This window comes from Sphaerodactylus townsendi, linkage group LG07 (genome assembly GCF_021028975.2).
Source record: "Sphaerodactylus townsendi isolate TG3544 linkage group LG07, MPM_Stown_v2.3, whole genome shotgun sequence".
NCBI classification, from domain to species: Eukaryota; Metazoa; Chordata; class Lepidosauria; order Squamata; family Sphaerodactylidae; genus Sphaerodactylus; species Sphaerodactylus townsendi.
In genome coordinates this window covers 58406248-58429139 of record NC_059431.1, presented here as the reverse complement: position 1 = coordinate 58429139, position 22892 = coordinate 58406248, and the positions used below count along the sequence as shown (strand labels likewise).

Here is a 22892-nt window from a genome sequence, read left to right as displayed (position 1 = left end):
AACTTTGTCAAAAGCCTTTTGGAAATCCAAGTAGACAATGTCCACTGGTTCCCCCTTATCCACATGTCTGTTTACACCCTCAAAGAACTCTAGTAAGTTTGTAAGACAGGACTTGCCTCTACAAAAGCCATGCTGACTCTTCCTCAGCAGGTCTTGCTTTTCTACATGTTTAATAATTTTATCTTTAATTATAGATTCTACTAATTTACCAGGAACAGATGTCAAACTGACTGGCCTGTAATTTCCTGGGTCCCCCCTAGACCCTTTCTTAAAGATTGGTGTGACATTGGCCATCTTCCAGTCTTTAGGGATGGAGCCTGATTTCAGGGATAAGTTGCATGGCCCTATGTAATGACAAATGTAGCCCTATAAAACCTGCAGTACCGACATAGTCCCTCGGTCTTGTTAACAATGCCTTTTGGGAAAACATCCATTTGCATTTGAGTTGTGTTTCAATCTGCTTCTTTAAGCTCCTCTGATCAGAGATTTGCATTAGTTACCAATCAAGTATTTGTCAGTTCCAGTGTCAACTTTGTTTTACTCTTTCGGGACCAGCATACTTCCCCACTGGTCATATCTAAAATATAATGGTGTTAATATAGAAGATAGATTTTACCTATTTTGTGAATTCAAAGGGGGCTCCAACATTGGTTAATTCCTGAATTGTGAAGAAATTGTTTCATAATTTTTGGAATGTTTAAAACACTTTCAGTATCTTGAGGTACACCAGAGGTACATTATATTGCAATGGCTACAACAGTCTTTTAAAATGAGCCAGTGTTATTTTCTTCTAACTACACAAGGAGAAGCTGAAAGGCAGAGGTTTGCTTAAAGGTTGTTAGATCCTGAAAAAGGGATACTGGATCACACACTTTATTTGTTAACTATTATTCTATGCCACTTTAACATGTACAAATATTTATTCTGCTCTTACTGTCTTCCTGGAAGAGGAAATGAAAAACTAAAATTAAGATACAAGACACATACAAACCAGAAATATTGTTACAGCACTTCAAAAGTAAAACATTAAATGTTTCCAAGGGTAGCCATGGTGATCTGAAGGAGAATAACTAGATTCAAGTGCTATGGCAGCTTAGAGACCAACAAGATTTTGAGGCATTAACTTTTGAGAGTCAAAGCTCCCTTCATGTTCGCCCTCCATTAAAGAGAACCACCGTCATTTTGGTTTCATTTTCATTTCATTCCATTTTGTTATTTTAATTGCACATGTTCCTGTCAATAATTTCATCCCTATCATTTCAGCTCTGACATCTATCTATCTATCTATCTATCTATCTATCTATCTATCTATCTATCTATCTATCTATCTATCTATCTATCTATCTATCTATCTATCTATCTACCTACCTACCTACCTACCTACCTACCTACCTACCTACCTACCTACCTACCTACCTACCTACCTACCTACCTACCTTCCTTCCTTCCTTCCTTCCTTCCTTCCTTCCTTCCTTCCTTCCTTCCTTCCTTCCTTCCTTCCTTCCTTCCTTCCTTCCTTCCTTCCTTCCTTCCTTCCTTCCTTCCTTCCTTCCATGTCATTTATTGTGCTGTGAGTGACAACTGCTTTTGGTACAACAGGAATCAAGCTTCTAGGGCTATACAGAACATAGTCCATTGATTTTTGAAAAAAAAATCTCTTCCCTTTACCTCCCCACCACTTTGGGCTCTGTTTTGAAGACTACAACCTATTTTTAGTCTACATTTCCATGAGTGGAAGTGCTGGAGTAATGTGATGTCCTAAAGGAAAAGTTTATTTTGACTGGAAAAAAGGGTAAATGGTATGAAAACCACCAAAAACCAGAGCAGGGAAAAGGTAGTTTCTGCTGCCTCCTTATAGACAAACAAGTACCACAGAACACCTTTGACTCATTCAGGACCCTGGACAGTGATCTCTTACCTAACTGAAAAACCAACCTTTGGGTATTATTTTCCTTCCCTAAACCAGCAGTGCTGAGGAGTTTCCAGGGAAAATACAGAACACTTAAAAATAGCTATAAGTCATTCCAAGCATTGGGAGCAGTCCTGACTAGGATAGCCAGCTCCAGGATAGGAAATTCCTAAAGATTTGTGATGGAGTTTGAAGCTTTGGGGAGGGAAGAGGCCTCAGCTGAATCTCATGCCACAGAGTCTACCCTCCAAAGCAAACCTTTTCTCCAGAGGGATATGCCTCTATAGTCTTGAGTTTAGTTGTTAATTCTGAGAGATTTCCAAAGATTGGCAACCCTAGACTTGGCAGCAGCCTCTGGATGCATTGATACCACCTGACTGTATGACTCAACTAGGCCAGGATCCTTGCTACCATTCAATAGCAGCCACTCTATGAAAGCAAGTGTGGTGTAGCAGTTAGAGCTTCAGAGTAGGGTCTGGGTGACCCAAGTTCAAGTCCCCATTGTTCTGTGGAAAAAAGAAGAGAGGAGTATAATATATCATTGTGGAGAAAGACAGGGTATAAATGAAGTGAATCAATAATTAATGTAGCTGAGGTAGGTTGATGAATGGCTGAGAAGGAGAGAATAGGGCAAGGAAAGGGGAGAGGATATGGGGGTTGAAAGGAGGGAAAGAGGAAATAGAGGGGAGGAGTAAAGGAGAAGTGATGGGCCACCCCACAAGTCCTTGAGGGTTCCCTATAATGCAAATGGGCCTTTTCCAATGGCAAGCATCATGTAACTGGGCCACGGGTTTATTAGATAAGGCTGCTGGATTGGTGGGAGAGGGAAAACTAAAGACAAAGGGCAGATAAATATTGGTTGGCTGTTGAGTGGGAAGGAGAAAGGGAAGCAGGAACAGGAAGAGACTATGAGGCTTTCAAGAAAATGAAATAAGAAATAGTGAGGGAGGGAGAAATGAGGTACCCCTGCAAGGCCTTGCCAGCTTCCACTTGTATTTTTAAAATACATAGAGCAGAGTTGTGGTGATCTGAAGGAGAATTTAATTTCTTCTAGTTAATGTCTGCCAGTAACTGGAAAATTGGAAATCCTCACACATCCCCCTTCAGCCATTCAACTCTTTGAGAAATCATAATTTCTCTACCTAACATACTTTGTATTCCAAGGATAAATAATATAAAACCCATATACTATACTGAACTCCTGGAAGCAGGCCATTTCGCCCTGAGTTACAAAAGCAACTGCTTGACTATATGACGTTCCAGTGCCAGTATCATGCTTTGGGCAGGACTCTAGGGCCAACAAGCTGACCACTTCACATCTAAGAGCTACATTGAATAGTTCCAAGAATAGTTTGCAAGGAAGCTGTTAATGGCTTGAGCCTAGAGCATTCCTAAGCTGTTAAATGGCCTCAATATTATCTAAAAGATTTAAAAGGAATACATGTCATATGGGTGTATTCTACTTGCCACTGCATTCTGTGGTTTGCCTATCCTGTTTTTGTGGGCACATTCAACTCCTAGACACAAATACTCATGCACATTACTGTCCCCTTTTGCACCTATGAACTATTATACAGTTTGAAATAAATAGAAAGGAACCCATTGTTAATACATTCTTTATAACAACTAATCTGTATAGGTTTTTTGTAACTTCAACAGCTCTGAATATTGCAAGTAATGTGTATTTCAAGAGGGTATTTAAAGGAAAGATGTAATTTTATCTTTAGATTAACATTAAAACATTACCTTGCACTGCCAGTAAGGGGTCATGCAGTTGTATAAAGTCACAATTGATACATATGTAATTTTTAATTTATATTTGTGGTGAAATAAGAGGTAACCTCTATCAAATGTGATACATATCAAAGTATATTTTAATAATAAACATTTCCAGCCAGTACAAATTTTCAGCTAATGTTATATAGTTACAATGACTAGTTTTTGAACAACTTTCTGGCCTACTGCATTCCCATAAAATGAATAGCATAATTTTCCCATGAAGTAAGAGAACAAATGTATTGCAGAACATTATATTATCATGTGACACTTGAATGACTACAGGCCTCCCTGTACCAGTATGTTCATCATTTAGTCATTTTGAGAGGTCCATAATTCAGTAGTACAGCATGCAGTGGTGGGACTCAAACAATTTTACTGGTTGTTTACAAGCACTATTTTAACAACTGATTCTGCCGAAGTGGTGTGAACCTGCTGAATCCTACCATTAAGAGCATGTGCTTTGTATGCCTATGGTTCAGTCCTTTCTATATCTATTTTTAAACATTCTGATTGGTGGGGAAAACAAAAGAAAGAAAAACCAGAATAATATTATTTGTGAAAATATTTATATCCTACTTGTCTCCTGTTCCACAGGACTCAAATAGCTTACATCAAATCAAATTTAAAAGCAGACTCAAACCAATGTAAATACACACAAAAAGAAATAAAAATAAAAAAATATAATCAGTTCCTTTATATAGCACTCTGCAAAAGGAGACAAAGGCCTCAAAAACTTTTTTCTGATGTAGAACATGTATGATGCAGTTTGTAAAAACCAATAGCAAACTCAGATTCCCTTTGAGTAAGGCTCAGTCACAGCCATGTCCTGCCCATTCCTTCCAATTCCTTTTTTCCATCGAGATAGACAAATATTGATGAATGAGCATTTAAATGTTTTTATAGCTATGCTAAATTTAAATGACAGTGTCTGCTATACTCCTGCCAAAATGTAAATTCCTCAATCTATTAAGAATTGAAGCTTCATTTGCATAAAAATGACAAAATACATCACATTTTAATTGGCAGTGTTGCCATAATGCCAGGCAGAGGTAGATTAATTGGAGACTTTTCCCTGGATAGAGTCAGCCAATCAAGATACTGTTAATTATTTATTTCTTCATATTAAACATATAACCTCCTATTCTTCCTGTGCACCATCCACCAGCCTTCGTGCCTCCCACCACCTCAGCCTGCTGCCACCACCCATCTCTGTTGCCCACTCACTAACCTGCCTGTTCCCCAGGTTCAGAAGTGCCCTATGCCTCCACCAGGCAGCTATGAGCAATCCAGTTCATTACTGGACTTCACCACACCCTCACTTGTGCACCCAGCAGAGGCATATGGGGTCCAAACCCTAACCCTAACCCAAAGATTCCTCTGGGCACCCTCGGGAGCCCCACCCCTGCACAAAGGGAACCCAGGAGGGTGAAACACCCTGGCCCCGTCCACCTGCAGAGCATGCAGAGTTAGGACTCTCCCAGCCCTGCCCCCTGGTCTGCCTGGAGATCAGGAACGTGGTCTCATCCTCCTGCTTTTAGTAGGCCCAGTCCTGCCTTGAACTATCTTTTCAAGTTATGGTGAGCATTTCAACAATAACTTGAAAAGATAGTCCAAGGCAGGATGGGACCTGCTAAAAGCAGGGGGATAGGGCCACATTCCTGATCTCCAAGGTCAGTGCCTTGGACTATGTTTTCAAGTTATGGTGATCATTTCAACAACATACACATGAGCCTTTGTTAAATATGCAAACTGATAATTTCTAATTGGCAAAAAAATTGTTGAAGATTAAAATAATTACAACCTTGTTGCTTGTTGAAAATTAAAATAATTAAAGAAGTCACTTTTTAAAAATAAAAAGTGAGGGAGGGGAGGGAGGGGTGTCATGCAAGGAAAGGGGGGAGGGGAGGGAGTGAAGGGAGGCATGCAATGGAAGGGCAGTGGGGGAAGAGAGGGAGGGAGAGTGGCATGCAAGGAAGGGGAGGGAGGGGCCCAGCATCTGGACATGGTCCACCCACCCTAGTGGAGGGAGAGGGAGGGGAGGGCAGGGGAGGGGAGGGCAGGGATGGCATGCAAGGGAAGGGGAGGGAGGAAGGGGTGGCATGCAAGGGAGGGAAGGGAGTGAGGGGTGGCATGCAAGGGAGGGGAGGGAGGGAGTGGGGGCCTGGCATCTGGACATGGCCCACCCACCCTAGTGGAGGGAGAGGGAGGGGAGGGCAGGGGAGGGGAGGGAGGGGGTTATTTAGCAAAGGCTCATGGGTATGTTGTTGAAATGATCACCATAACTTGTAAACATAGTCCAAGGCACTAACCCACCCCCACTTACTTTAATTCTGCCGGCAGCTGACTGAAAAAGCAGCCTGCTCCGGCTAGGTTGTTTTGCTTCCGTGCTTTCTCAGAGTTGCCTCCCTCTGGGAGGCTGACTCTCTGGTCACATGGAGGGCCAATTTTGTACCCCCCACGGGTTACCCCATGTCCCCGGGCAGATTCGTCACTGGGACCCAGCAACTGGCCAGGCACCTCAACCTGGGAGGAGGGAGAGGTAGACAGCAGAAGCCTGACAGAGGGTGGACCAGCAGTAGGCTCAGAGACATGCTCCCAGTCTGACCTGGCCTAGCTGCTTAGACTGCAGCAGCAACCAGGGTCACTGCTGTACCCTTCCACCACCCCTGCATGAGTGTCCAGATGTACATGATAATGGGAAGAAATTTTCAAGCTCTGGTAAAAAAATCCTGTGGGGGGTGGGGATACATTTTAGGAAACATTGAAATATCTTCTTGCTTATTTCTATCTCCTTATGTACTCTTGTTTATATTGTAAGCTGCCTTGAGCTCTGGAGTTGGGGGGGGGGGTGAAATTTCATTAGTTGCCCTAGGTGCCATTTTATGTAGATATGTCCCTGCACATCACATCTCCTTATCTTGTGCCAATGGAAAAATTGATAGGAGTAAACTTTATTTCTATTCTTCTATAGTGGCTGACACCATGGTCTATTAGAAATCTTCTTATGAAGTGTTAATGATAAAAGATAAAGAGACAAAATGTGTATTAGTGTAGCCTTTTAGTATTCAAAGTGCACTTCAATCATTGTAACCTTCTGAGATGTCATCATTATCATTTTCCTTTTTTATGGATGGAGAAATGAAACTAAGAAATAATGATTTTCTCCAAGCTACTCTGGGACTCTAACATTATATTCCAGTATTTTCTGCTTGTGGATACAGAGTTGAATGGAAAGATTTAAAGAAAGGACTGAGTCTTTATAACATTGGAAAGGTCACAGCTGACACCTATACATAAGTCTTGCAAAGCTCCCAAAGATCTGTGTATCAGACCCACGCCTGACCTTTCTGACAGCCCAAAGTCATAGGTATTTTTTGCCCAAACCTGTTCCATATTCCTTAAAGCTTAAACACAGGAATGTAGTGTCAGAAAATGGATCCATGGGTATTGTTAGTCCATCCTTAGCTGAGAAGAGATTTGTAACCAACATATACTTAGTGTGTACGTTTTAGCTATATAACATGAACAGAGGACTTCCATGGTGTCCCCAAAAGCTAAAGCCTGAAGGAAAGTTGGGCTCATGCTAAACTTTCTCCCCATTATCATGTTTCTTTATATATTCGCAGTCATTTGAAATAGCTTCACAATGAAAGCTACGAGAGAAGAATGGGGTGGGGGTATGCTGTAATGTATTCATAACAAAAAAAGTAGAAGATGAATGCTTCAACAATCTTAGTCTAACTGCCCATGGGGACGAGTGGGGGCAAATGTCCCCAGGAGGCACGCATATAGTCACATGCTGAAAATCACCCCCTCCTTCCCCCTCCCCCTCCCCTAGTGAGCCTTTTGTGCAGCCCATGATTAGGGGGGACCAACCCAATCCTGGTGTCACAGGCTGACTGTCAAGGACGGACAGAAGATAGGGTACAGCTGACATATATTTACTGCAGGTTAAATACAGGCCAGAAATGTCTCTTAAGGCACCAGACAAGGCACTAGTTAGAGTTCAGTCTAACAACCAGTAAGCAAGCTCACCAGTCCACCAGGTCATCAACTTCCAAAATACAAATCCAAAGAGCAGGTCCAGGGGGCAAAGTCCAATGGTCGTTACCAGAAAGTAGGCTTTTCTGAGCAATCCACAGAGCTGAAGCAGAGTAGCTGTCGAGGTGACGAATTGCCTTCTGCAAAAACGTCCCGGCGTTGAGCTGTCTTTTATCAGCGTGAGGGCAGAAATGCTGGAGGAGTTTTGCTTCAGGGAGCTGGTTCTGCTCATAACTTACAAATGACGAGTAGCCAGTCGAGCTGATCATCTACAGTAATTCAAGGCGTAACCATTGGCAACACTGCTTTAAAGCGGTGGGTGAACCGGGAGGACTGTTTGCTTGGGATGCTGAGAGTGGACTCTGAGAAAGTTCTGGCTCTGAGGGCCCCACAGAGGACTTTGGTTCAACAGCTGGTTCATCCTCTTATGATGAACAGCTGCTCTCACTCCTCCACTCCTGAAACATTCCTTTGTTGCCAGGGGGGATTAACAGGGGTGTGTGGTAGAGTGCTTTCATCTTCGCTTTCCAATAGAGAAGGAGAACTGATCATGACACCCGGGGCCTCTCAGGGGTAAAAACCAAGCTAAGCCTCTCTTCCCCTGGCTGACTCCACCGTGCTGGGACTTGGTGTGTGGAGCCACAAGGTCCAGCTGCGCAGGTAGAAAGGCTGATTGCAGCAGGCATTTAGATTTGTGTGGGCGCAAAGAAGCTGCTTTTATACTGGTTTTAGCATTTATATTTTGTCTTTTGTAATTTGTACTGTTTTTATATGTTTTTAATTATATATTGATTGTGATGCCACCTCAAATTCTTTGGGAGATTGGCAAGATAAATTGCAAAGTATAAATAAAAATAAAATAAAAGAGACCGGTGGCCCTGGGCAAGTGAGAAGGCCTAATGATGGCCTCCAAGCCTGACAGTGAGCAGGGAGAGGTGCGGACTGTGTGTGTGTGGAAAATTCAATCCTTGCCCCAGGCTCCATTTTCTGTCAATATGCCACTGGTATGACCACATCAGTAAAATGTTATTTCAACAATATTAAAACATTGTTTCAATGATATTTATTCCACACAGTGTTGTGCAATGTTATGAAAAAACATGTGTTACCCTATCACCAGGTGTATATAAAGAAAGAAGAAATGCTTAGCTTAATACAGTTCCATATTCTGTCAAATTCTACCAAAATTTTAACATTTTTTTTTGCATTTCCCGGAGGTAAGATGCACATGTTTTATCAGGTGCTATAATATATTTTTACCAAGCTATCTGCTATTTAAGCAACCAATATATACCTCAGGTTAAGCCAAAGTACTTGGAAGTAATCCAGTTAAGTCCACTGAGACTAAAACAGTTTGAATCCATCTACTTTGGCTTAACCTTGGTGGCAGAGGAGGCTGTAAAAGTGCCTGAATGATGGGTTGTTAGTTACTTTAGTAATATTAACAGAATAAAAGAAGTCAGTCTCTGTTTTTGTGCAAAGGGTATGTGCAAAAGAAATATATATTGTAGCCAGACTCGTATCAGGGGGAAATTCCTTCTCCAGCACACCACCACCTTCTGCACTCAGGGGCATATCTTGGGGGTGTGGCCAAACCTACCCAAGCCCCACCCCTTTGCCTCGATGCAGGACAGCTTTCAAAAGCCAGTTTTCAAAGCCGGCCTACGTGGAGGCTGGAGGGCTCAGGGGCGTGGCCTCACCACCCCATGTCCCTAGGGTGGTACACCCCTGGTACCTAAGACATTATTTTGTAGACCCAAATCACAAATCTAAAAGTTAAATTAAAAGTTGAGTCACAGGAATAAGCCCCCAAGAAGCTTGCATCTGAAATGTATGGATATTTTGATAATAGAATTCAGTGACTATCTGAACTAGTACCTGAGCTCCCTGATGTAGGCTTCACTACAACTTTGTCACTGAAGCTGTGTAGGGTGAAGACCACATCTTCTTCTGAAGTTAAGGTGACTTAGAGTTTACAAAAAATGCCATGTGGGTTACTCCAGGTCTTACTTTGTTTTTCTATTTTGGGGCAAAGCCAATGACAGCTGTTCCAACATTTACCACCATTTGAAATGTCTGCCAATGTCAACGGAAAATACAAAAAAATTCAGATGGACCCAAATATATTCAGATATCCGAATATATTCGGGTGTACCGAATATGGTATTTGGGCTTATTCGGGCATACAGATACTTTTATACCCAAATAAGCCTGAATCTGAATTTTACTGAATATTTAAGGTATTGCCCAACCTTAAAGGCGAGTCACCTGAAGTTATATGGCAAATTTGGTGGCTCTGCCTTAAAATATATTTTCTATAAGGTGTAATAGACTCAAAACACTTTGGATATCTGCAAAAAAGCTGAATGGGACATATTGTTAAGGGAATTTCAGATTTTCTGGGGAAAAAATCAGGTCTATTAAATCCAGATCCAGAAAATATCCCCCCTCCACACAAATTTGGTGCACACTTCTACTCATTTCAGCAATTTGCAGTAAAGCCCATGAGGCAGAGTCAAATGGTGGAATTTAATATGCACTGTTTATGACTGTTTGCATGCATGGAAATTAACCCAGCAAACGGACCCAAGCTGCTCATCTGTAGTCTGAACTCCCTGTTAAGTAATTGGCGCCCTACAAACAAACAGGATATGATTAAGCATCATTGAATGGCAGCTGCTCTGGCTATATTTAAATATATTATCTGTTGTTTTGGAGTATAGGAACAGGAACATAAAAAATTACAGCAACTGACAGTGGCACCAAACAGATTTGGAAGTCCCACAAAAAATGTAAAAACTTGGAGAATAAACCCTGAACAGCCAACAAAATGTACTCATTACATATCAATTCATGTTCTCTTTTTACCTTCAATATTGAACAATATTCATGATCTGTAGAGAACATACAGTTGCAACAAACTGACAATTCCACAGCCATGCAGGTAGATCAATGCACCTACAAGTTATTTAACTTGCATACTGCTGGGATCATTCAACATTAGAAAATGTTGCTTGCCTTTCCCCCCATCATTCCCTTATTCACTGAATATTTACTGCAAGAATCTTCATTACTATTTAAAAGAGTTACTATGTCTCTTAGGCTGCAACAATTCTTGCTAATTGTGACGGACTAGTCCAAGTTAAAGGATTAGATGTGTTTCTAAGGTGCAGCAAAGCTGGCCTAAACAGCACGCTCCTTATAGTAGTGTAGTATTATTTTATTACAGTCAAAGACCAGAACAAAAATGTATACAGCACGCTCCTTATATGGAGATACCACCTGATTGGCTGGCAGAGGCGCAGTTCGCCTAGAGCCACAGGTAGGGGGAACTAGAAAGGAACTATAAAACAGAGAAAAGCCTGTCAGTGAGGGTTCTTTCTGCTGCTGATGAAATTCAATTCTATGCTTCTGTTGATCCTGTCAGGGTGATTGGATTCGTCTGACTTACCCTTTCTGGTGTGGAAGCAGTCAGAGAGAGCTATTTGAGCAGTGTGAAGCTCTGTTGAGCTCATGTGAATCTGAGTCTGTGGAGAGAGACCCACAGCTCAGCATTCAGACAAAGTGTTTGTCAGTACACAGTTGCATACAGTCTGGGAGTTAAGTCCAAAGGGGTAGTGAAGTCCAGTAGGGACCAGTAAGAGGAAGGCTAGGGAGCCAAGAGTCCTCTGAGCTCCGACTGGTAGTGAGGACAGTGGGCGTACTAAGAGTTAAATAGCTGGAGACACGAGTAAGATGGGAAAGTACCTTCAGAGGACACTGAATGTGACCAAGTCTGTGTTAGAGAAACTGCTTGTAATATATGTGAATAAAAAGTTCTAACTCTCTGAAACCATATGCTTATGAAACCTCTCTGTCCTATCTGAGAAGCCAAATCATTTCTGTAAAAATAAAGTTAAAAATCTGTTTTCACATTACCAAAAGTGCCAGCTTGTGTCTGCTTGTCTATTTGGGGTAGTGCCTATACGTTTTAAATTCAGGCCCCCACAAACATTCCCTCTATTTTTAAAGAGGCTCTGTTTTTCTCCTCAGCAGCTGTGAGAAGGGGGGGTGTTGGTGCACTAACACTTATTATATGGATATTTTACAAATATTGTTCTATCAAACAGTGCTGGATAAATCTGTTCAGGTCTCCCACATTTTCAAAGTATTTCAAGGTAGTTGTAAACTGGATTAGATTTAGATGAAGATGGAATGAAATTTGGTGGAAGGGACATTAACAATTTGAAATATGCAGTGACACCACATTATTGGCAGAAAGTAGCAAAGATTTGAAAGTACTACTGGCAAAAGATAAAACAGAAAGTATCAAAGCAGGATTACAGGTGAACATGAAGGAGATGAAAGTAATGACTACAGGGGAAATGAACAACTTTAAGGCTGACAATGAAGAAATTAACATTATGAAAGATTTTCTGTTCCTTGGTCATCAACCAGAAGGAAGACTGCAACAAAGAATTACTCACCTTTAAGATGAACAATGAAGAAATTGAAATTGTTCAAGACTTTCTAATTCTTGGCTGTATTATCAACCAAAATGGAGACTGTAACCAAGATATCAGAAAAAGATTGAGACTATGAAGGGCAGCTTTGAAGAAATTAAAAAAGATCAACAAAGAATTACTCACCTTTAAGATGAACAATGAAGAAATTGAAATTGTTCAAGACTTTCTAATGCTTGGCTGTATTATCAACCAAAAGGGAGACTGTAACCAAGATATCAGAAAAAGATTGAGACTATGAAGGGCAGCTTTGAAGAAACTAAAAAAGATCCTTAAGTGTAAGAATGTGTCACTGGCAACCCAGATCAAGTTAATTCATGCCATAGTATTTGCCATGACTATGTAAGGATGTGACAATGAGGAAACTAACAGGAAGAAATTTAATTCATTAGAAAAAATATGATCACAGATAAACATAACTTTATCTCTTTTATTTACTGATAACAATGTTTGGAAATACCTGTGTATTGATAGCTACAAAGCAGTTGGTTGGATTTGAGAAGATGATAAAGAAAAATACAGAATAATAGTCATTCTGGAAATGGAACATGAACATTTCAAGAATTACTTATATTGTGTGTTCTTTCTGGATCTTGTTAGTGAAATATCCTGACTGCATTATGGAATCTTCCTTCCACAAAAAAAAATTACTGAGTGTGATATAGCCCATGCCCTTTCTGTAAGACTTTTCAGAGAAATATAGTCACTATGAATTATCTATCAGCTACACAATTGGTTGCACAATTTCCACATGAATATATTGTCCCAAAACCTAAAACAAAGCAGTCCATCATATACATGAAATGGAAAAATGCTTATGTATTATGTGTGTCTCTGATAACATACATCAAAACAGTTATCCCCAAGGTTTAAAAAAAGAGTTTCCTGCACAAGTATTTTCAACAGTACTTCTGTATACAGAGGAATATTCTATATTCAAAATATTATAATATTTGCACATTTAAAATGCTATCTAAAACAGGGTAGCATCAACATCTAACAGCTTAATATGCCACTATGAAATCAATATAAATGTAATTATTTTGTTTGGTAGTTGGAAACATCTACATTTTACAGCCTTTGATTCATACAATATGTTCTGTCTGTCACTCAATAAATGTTTTCCATCCAGTTCTGGATTTTCTCTCACATCACATTATTATTAACAACTAGAGATATCTAAAGAAAAAAAATCTCCATTCTATGTGAAATACAAGCAGCTGCCAGAAACATACCACATGCCTTTTGTACTAGATGAATTTTTCCATCTTTATCATTCTAATCAGCTGAATATAATATAAGGCAACTGTCATCCTGCCAAAGAATTTCAAAGGCACATAAAGGCTACTACTTCACCTTGAAAATTTCTCCAGCATTCCTTCCACGCATATAGTCAAGAAGCACTTTTATTTTTATTGTTGGTATGACATCAGACTTATTGCAGCAAAGCTTTCTTGCCAGCAGATATACAAATACAACAAAGTCAGGCTGTGCAGAGATACCTTAACTAAAAGAAATTCTAGTATATGGTCTTTGTTAGTACATTGGCCCTAATCCACAATTTGAATACATAGTCTTTCTTAGTACATTGGCCCTAATAGCCAGTGGTGGGATTCAGCAGGTTCGCACCACAAACAACCAGTTGTTAAATTATTTGAATCCCATCACTACTAATAGCACAAATTGAGCCCATCAAGCAGATTGATGCATAACAGATGCTCAGCAATGTTAATTCTACCAGCGCTGATCTTTCTGAGAGGGCTAGAGATGTCAGTTCAGATCCACAGGAAAATACTTCCATTTATTCATTGTACTCTTTGAAAAACCATCTACATAGATGATTTGAGGCTTATTGAATTGCTAGCCCTGCCTCAACTGGAAAAGCTTGAAGATGTCTGAAGAGGAGGAAAAGCTTAATCTGTGTCACCTTGAGTCCGCTGTTCAGAAGTTGCCGTTTCAACAGATCAGGAGAGACTATGGAAGCATCAAATAAATATTGAGAAGTACCAGAGGTGTAGTCTGTGGGAACCATTGCATGAAAAAGCACATCAATGCAGGATGTACGGAGCAGGAACAGCAAGCAAATATCAGAGAGATGGAGAAACTTTGTTTGTGGGTCTGGAAGAAAGATCTGCAGGCTCTGCAAAGATTGCTCAACCTGGTGAAAGAGGAGGTCTTGTCTGCCATGCAGGAATTTCTGCAGCTCCATTTAGAGTCTGCTAAAGAATATAAAAGACAGTTGAACAAACAGGCATCGTCTCAATTGTCATTAGAAACATTTCATGACCCTGAAATGTAAGTCATTTCTCAGAATTTTCGCCAGCTGTCTTCTCCACTCCCTGAAAACCCCCAGGATCAAACTGCTACTGAATTGTGGGAACTGTGGAAAAGGACTTGTTTAACTGGACAATCTAGTAACTAACTTCTCTGTGCTAGTTAATTCCCAGCAGGAGAAAGTCAACAGGATTGAAGACCACATCAACACTGCCACTGCAGAAGTGCAAGAGGGAAATAGAAGTCTGGGAAAGGCTGATAAGTATAAGCTGACTGCCCTGCTCATTGGTAGCATTGTGGAGGGCCTGACTGGACTAATCACAGGTTTCAAGGTAGCAGGAATTGCAGCCGCATTTGGTGGGAGTGTATTAGGCTTCACTGGTGGGAAAGTGAGGAAGCTGCAGAGGAAGCTGCAGCGGATGATTCAGGACATCTCTTGCAGCTTCCCTGACCTTCCCAGACACGGAGATGGGCACTCCACATGAAGGATGGCTGCTTCAACTCAGCAAGGCCAGCCAGCTTGCTTGCTGCCTTCAGTTTGGATGTACCTTGGATCCCTGTGAAAAGGAAGCGTGCCATGGTGTTTGCTCTTATTTGGAAACTGGGAAGAATCATCTGGAAAGACTTTCGCAGTGGTCAGCACCAGCCTCTTCATTCTGAGCCCTAAGAATTACACATCTCAGCATAAAAACATAGCAACTGAATGTTGTAGGGTCTTCTGGATTATCCTTACCATAGCTTTTAAAGTTTTTCTATAGTTTTCACAAATATGTCTTTTTTTCTAAAGGGATTTTAAGAAAATGTTTTCAAGTGTAAACACATTTAGTGCCTTGGTAGCTCAGAACACATTGTGAAAAGCCTGGAGATGTCACATGACCAGGTTTTCTTACTTCCACATTTCTTCATATTTGGATCCCAGGGAAAGCACAACAGAGTTGGGCCCTTCTGAAATTGAAGTGTACCCTTGCCTTTTGTTATAGACATCCTGAGAAGGATGGCAGTGACAATCCATTCTTTTTACCACAACCACTGCTGTTTTGCAGATTTTCTTTTTAAAGAGCAGGGTCAGCTTGGACTCTGGCTCTGTTTTTAAAGTGTTACTTCAAGTAGGGGGGGGGGGGCAGAATCACATAGTTGTTTTGCAAATAACTTTTACAAGCTTCAGCCTGTATAAAAACACCTTTTTAACAACTAAACCAGAATTTGAAGGATTCCTATGGGACAAATGCCAGTCATAGGGATAGGTGATACATTTTGCTTTTTTGAACCCCCCATTTCCCTTCCCCATTGACTGAGTGAGCAATGATAGAAGAGAGGAAAAACCTTGGCCAAAGATAATGCTGTGCCAACCAAAGCCCCTTCCCCAGTTTGTCATGAATATGATGATTTTGAAGTACCTGGCTGACCGGGATTGCAAAATGTTTTTATAAAACAGGACAGCGTTTTGTTCTTTCAATTGGAACAAAACAAGAATAAAAAATAAAAAGACTTACTGAAATAGATAAACATGCACCCTAATTCAGACAAAAATGCGTTTTGATTTGTACCATGGCCCAGTGGTTTTTTCCAGGCATTGTAACTATAGCTTCAGATTTCACCTAGGATGTAGAAGTATCCCTCCATAAATGGCTTGAGAAAGTTTGGTAAACACATACTGGGGAAAAACAATTACTCCACTCTGTTGCTGCCATACATTTACTATCATTGTTATTTTCAAACATTTTAGTAGACATGACAGGACCACATCTGCTATGTGTCAAGTGCAAGCATTCACTGAAAGGGAGAGGCCCTGTGAATATAAACTGGTGCAAATTCAAAACTACCCACTCCTCTGAATTAAAGGAAGAAACACATTTGAAAAGAAGCTACGTGACTTCAGTATAATACTGTGCATGGGAAGAAATAAGCTGCTGCATGCAGACCACCCACATGTCCTTGTTCAAGCTCTTTAGCCTTGGAAAATACATCCCACAACCATTACTGTAGACCTTGTATTTTTATAAGGTAGTGATAGTGTTATATGCACAAGAATATTTGAATATATAGTTAAAAGAATACAAATGTATATGCTAACTAAAAGGGCTGGGGGGGGGGGGATGTGCTTAATTTTCAGTTAACCCAACCAGGCTTTTAAGCAGTCATGCCCTTGGCCAAAAAATTGACAAAATCTTTAACTGGCACAGTAAGCTTAGCTGACAAATTTAAGCAAAAAAGGTATGAACCCTGTTGCAAAATCTATCAAGAAAAATATTTACAGAAGGGTAAAATGAAGGAAATAATAATTCTTTATAGCTGAAGTTACATTTTTAAAAATGTAACTAGTAAATTTTTAAAAATGTCACAATGGATCAAGAAAGCAACAACAGGAAGTCAAATGCTTTACTTTACAATGCTGGGTTTACTTTAAAATGCTGAGTTGGGAAATTCCTGCAGATTTGAGGATGTAGTCTGAGTAAGACAGGCACTGGCGTAATGCCCATTGGGCAAGGTGGGCAGCTGCCCAGGGCATCACCTTGTGGGGGGCATCAAAATGCTGGGTTTGTTTTTGGGTATTTTAGTGGTTTTCCATTTTCAGCCTGCAGGGGGAGCAGTTTTTAGGCTAGCGGCACCGAACTCTCAGGGTATCATCAGGAGACTGTTCTTATGCTACCCTCCAAGTTTGGTGAGGTTTGGTTCAGGGAGTCCAAAGTTATGGACCCCCAAAAGGGGTGCCCCTATCCCCCATTGTTTCCAATGGGAGCTAATAGGAAAAGGGGTTACAGTTTTGAGGCTCCATAACTTTGGCCCCCCTGAACCAAACTGCACCAAACTTGGGGCCAAAGTTATCATTAGGGCTGTCTCCTGATGAGACCCTGAAAGTTTTGAGACTGTGCCTTCAGAAATGTGCCCCCCACAGCCTGCAACCCCCATTGACAGCAATACAGAAAACTCAATGCAGAACAAAGATTCTTGGGCAAATTTCTAGGATGTTCCTGCAGGGGGTGCATTTTTGATGTATCGGCACCAAAATTTCAGGGTATCATCTGGAGATAATGGCACCCCCCAAGTTTGGTGCAGGGGGTACAAAGTTATGGACCCTCAAAGGGTAGCCCCCATCTCCTTAGCAAAGAATGTGGGATGGGGCACCCCCTTTGAGGGTCCATAACTTTGGACCCCCTAAAACCAAACTGCACCAAACTTTGGGGGTACCATAAGGACAGTTTCCAGATGATACCCTGAATTTTTGGTGCTGATACATCCAAAAATGCGCCCCCTGCAGGAACATCCCAGAAATTTGCCCAAGAATCGTTGTTCTGCGTTGAGTTTTCTGTATTGCTGTCCATGGGGGTTGCAGGCTGGGCGGGGGGACATTTCTGAAGGCACAGTCTCAAAACTTTCAGGGTCTCATCAGGAGACTGCCCTGATGATACCCCCAGGTTTGGTGCAGTTTGGTTCAGGGGGGCCAAAGTTATGGACCCTCAAAACTGTAGCCCCCATCTCCTATTAGCTCCCATTGGAAACAATGGGGGATGGGGCACCCCCTTTGGGAGTCCATAACTTTGGACTCCTTGAACCAAACCTCACCAGACTTGAAGAGTAGCATAAGAACAGTATCCTGATGATATGCTGAAATTTTGGTGCTGATATGTCTAAAAATGCACCCCCTGCAGGCACCAATGTCCTGGTGAAAAAAAATTGGTCGTGGTGGAGTGGCCGCCAATGGAGGGGGGGGGCATCCAACTCAGGTTTTGCCCAGGGCTACAGTTTGCCCAGGGCTGCCTCATTACGCCCCTGAAGACAGGGTTTAGGATGGGAAGGGATCTTAGCAGGGTATTACTACTACAGACTCTACCCTCCAAAGCAGTTATTTCCTCCAAAGGAACTAATCTCTCTAGTCTGGAGAGCAATTGTAATACTTTAGAATCTCTAGGCCCTGGCAGGAATCTGGCAACTCTACTCACCTGGGCTGCAATTGTAAGCATACTTTCTCAATAGGAAGGCCACTGAAAACAATAAAATATACTCCAAGCAATCTTCATTGAAAATTGGAATATTGGCAACAGAACCTGCTTTGGGTTCCTGGTAATAAATGCAAGAAGATATTACCATTTGTCTTAAGAAAGGAAAAGAAAATACTTAAGACTGGGTGAGAGAAGCGGACCTTTCCAAGATAACTGTTATGAAAGCAGAGTGTAGACACTCTAGCCTTTCATTTGGCAAACATCTCTAATCTCTACTCAGCTAAAACTGATCTTCAGAAAGGAAATATTCTTTAGACAGTTACCAGAACATGAACCACTAGTGTTTTCTAATTGGAAACATGACTGTAAAAGGTGTCTTTAAAATGCATGAACATCTGGAACACTGCTAACTGTAAATAGAATGCTCCATAAAACTTGAAATCAAAGAGTTTCTGTAGCTCACATGTCTCTTCTATGGAGTAATTACTTTACTTTGAAAGTCATATATTGAATAATTGGGTACAACATTGACTGATGCACCAGAATCAACATCATATGTAATAGAATCACAAGCACAACAGTCTTTTATGCAGCACTGATGTACAGTAGCATTCATTAGGATACAGTTGGGGATTGTATAACACTTCCAATGAATCACTGGCAGCAATGGTAATTATTAAAGTGCACTGTCATAATAGAATTCGTACTGATCAATGCTATCAAATGGATCATATAACTTCCAATTTTCAATTAACTGTTAAAAAGGGTTATACTGCCTCTCTGTGACAAAATAAACTATAGAGTAAAACAAATGGTAGAGGAGGACAAACTTCACTATAAGAAATTAAGTTTGGACTTGTTTTGTGGTTATCCAATACACAACAAAATAAATAAACGTATAGTTTGTGATCTATTCATTTCAGAGAATTACATAACAATCCTAAAGATGTGGGGGAGGGAAGTGAATAGGTGTAGGTCGCCAATTGACCTATATACTGACATATCTCTGAGATATCCTGGTGTAAGGGCCAGTGTCACGGATTGTCAACAAACTAGTTGGAGAACTGCACTGTCCATGGCGTTTCATTGGAATGGAGAGAGGTATTCAGTACTATTTATTATTTGTATCAATTATCTGGAAGAGGGAGTAGAGGTACTACTTATTAGCCTGCAAATGACACAAAACTGCGGCAGTAGCAAATACCACAGAAGATTCAGAATTGAACAAGGGAGTGGGACAATGTGAACAAAATGCAATTTAACATATATAAGGACAGAGTTCTACATATGGATTACAAAAATGAGAAGCCCACATGCTGTTTGGGGGAGACACTTCTGGATGGCAGTGTATGTCAACAAGATCTTGTGGTACAGGTGAATTGTAAGCTCAATATGAGCAGTTGATGGCAGATTTCGCATGGGCCAAAAACTGTGCTCCTGGAATGGTAAAAACAGCATTCCAGGGGCACTGTTCACACAGCTGCCACCTCTGCATCCACTGGGGCAGAAATGCTGTTTTCCTGCTGTTTGGGGAAACAGCGTTTTATTTTTATTTATTTTATTTATTTATTTCTTGAATTTGTAGACTGCCCCATCCCCGAGGGGCTCTGGGGGGTGCACAACAATATTCATCACAATCAGTAAAATTATTAAACCAATAAAATCTATTAAAATCTATTAAAAGCAGCGGTCAATACAAAGATATCAGGCACCCCAAAACCCAATTTAATTAGAGGCCTCCCTAAGGAAAGGGAATGGCCAGACTCCCCTCTAAGAGGGTAGCATATGGTGGTAATCGAATATAGAGAGAGTGGGGCGCACATTTCAGCGACTGGACACTCCAAAGGCCTGGAGGAACAACTCAGTCTTACAGGCCCTGCGGAACTCACCAAGGTCCCGCAGGGCCCGGACAGCTGGAGGAAGAGTGTTCCACCAGGCCGGGGCCAGGGCTGTGAAAGTCCTGGCCCGTGTGGAGGCCAGCCGCATCATTGAGGGGCCAGGAACCACCAGCAAATTGGCCTCTGCTGAGCTTCCCAGCCAGTGTCATGCAAACTGCATCGGTTTGGAGGCGCCACTTTTCAGCACCTCCATTTTTCACCACGCTTACCTTCTCTCACACTTACCTTCTCTCCTTAGGGAGAAAAGGTAAGTGTGGGGAAAGTCAATCAGTTTGTCAGTATGTTTATTCAGTTATTGACCCAAAAATAAATAAATAAAACATATACAAGTGAGCAGATATACTTCCAACAATCAACAGTCGTTCGATTACATGGAAATAAACTCACATTAATTGTAAAAAGTTAAACATTTCATAAATATTTTAAAAAGTCTCAGTACATTAAATCTTAGGATGTCATAATCTTGTGGCAATATAAAGAAATTTAGCCACTTGATACGTTATATTAGGACATTTATCTTCCAATAGAAATTTAATTAAAATTTCATCCAAACCATTAAAAGAACAGGGATGGTCATATCGCCATGATAATAGAGGTAATATTAGTCTCTTCCTTGAGCCTACATAAAATTGACAGCATAGTAATACAAGAGCAATTGTCTCAATCTCATTATTAGTACATGGGCATAAGCGTGTTTCCATAGGCTTCTTTTGAAATCTGCCTGTCAGTAACGCAGATGGAAATGCATTAAAGTGCACCCTTGAAAAAGCCCATCAATACTTTTAAAAAGTGAGGTTGGAGCAACTTCTGACCATGGTTTCAGAATTCTATATGAATTTGGAAGTTGAGCCATGTTGTTTTGTAATTCTTTGTCAAAGAGGCGTTGGCTTACCACTTGTCTTGCTTTTTTCAATCCTATCAAGTGAGTGGAATCTAATCCAATCATAATTATTTTTGGATAACTTTCTTATGCCAAGAAAATTGGTACGTATCTGCTAAAAGTTTTGTTATTAGGCCACTAGGTTGTAGGTGGATTTTCAGCCTGGAATAAATTATGTCCCTCCAAATTCTAGTCTCTACCTCATGAAGGCCAGCCTCTGCCCGAAGTACAGCCTGGAAAACCCACAACAACCATATGTAGCTTATGTAAATATTAAAAAGGATAAGACCCAGGATACATTCTATGAATTTTGAATCAGTTTTACATTGTAAGTAATCTAGCAACTGTAACATAATCACAGCTGATTAATTAAACCTGAAACAAATGGATTAGATTCAAGGGTTATTTTCACCAATATAAGGCATCATGGAACTGAGCTGTCCCCCCCACCCCCACCAACACACACACCAACACATAGCAATTCATTGAGCTTCCCACAGTGCTAATCCTAGGGAACATGGTACCATCAGGAAGAAAACTGGTGAGGGGCAAAGTGAAGCCCTACAGTGAAAATAGAGAACTAGCAAAAACTGGCAACTTCTGAAGACAAAAAACCCCATTTGGTTTATCCTAATTCTTATGTCATTGGTTCCTTGTAAAACACAAAGAACATTAAAATTAATTCACATGCTCAGTTCCCCTATTGAGATCAATGGCAATGATAAATGCTTGAAAGTGGTTAAATATAATCACAATTTCACTACCCAAATATCTTTTTGCTACTAGTTGAGGGTTGAATTATGTGCAGACATGCTGCTTTCCATAAAAATTCTTAGAAAAAACGGACACCAATTCCTTTTGATGGTGCAATATACACAGGAAAGGGTGATAAAAACAATGTGGATTACATGAGAAGTAAGCATTCTGTTCAACCTGTTGTAAGAATGACAATTTATAGACGTATGGCTCAGTGATGGAATTCAAAAATTTTAGTAACAGGTTCTGATGGTGGTGGAATTCAAACAGTGGCGAAGCACCAATGGGCTGGGCGGGGCATGACAGGTGCGTGGCTAGGCATTCCAGGGGCGGGGCTGTGGCAAGGACGCAGGGCGCATGCGCCCCAGGTGCAGTTCCCCTTCACCCTGCCTCTAGATTCAAATAATGACTGCTTAAAGTATTTAAAAAGAAATATACTGAAAGGTAGTGTATTATTTCTTTTTTATATAATTATATTGATTGATTTTTAATAATAACATAAGTAAGGAGAGAAACCAAAAACTGTTTACAATTGTTAACATATTACAAACATATCTAATTGTATATCTCTCTCAACCAACGAAAACATCCTATATTGCCTTCCTCCTTCCCATATTTCCCTCCCTCCCTACTTTCTACTTCCCCTTCAGATTCCCATAACTACTTTATCTATTCTACTTGAAAGAAAACTAACAGAGGGAGAGATCCAAAATCCTTAATCTAAAAGAGTAGTTTAAACTCCTCTCTTTCCAATATAAATTTCAAGGGAAAAAAAGAAAATGAAAAATCTTTACCTGTAATACTTTCCCAAACGTTATACCAATGAACAAAAAAAATAGAATTACTATATATTGTATTATTTCATACAGTTCATACACACGTGGGGGGTGCCATGGGGGCAGGGGGCGCAGG

The 22892-nt window shown here is 40.7% G+C and overlaps 1 pseudogene; it reads left to right on the top strand.

Annotated features, from left to right (window-relative positions):
- The first annotated feature begins 14122 nt into the window (after nucleotides 1–14122).
- LOC125437125 lies at nucleotides 14123–15004 on the top strand (annotated as a pseudogene).
- Nucleotides 15005–22892: the final 7888 nt, after the last annotated feature.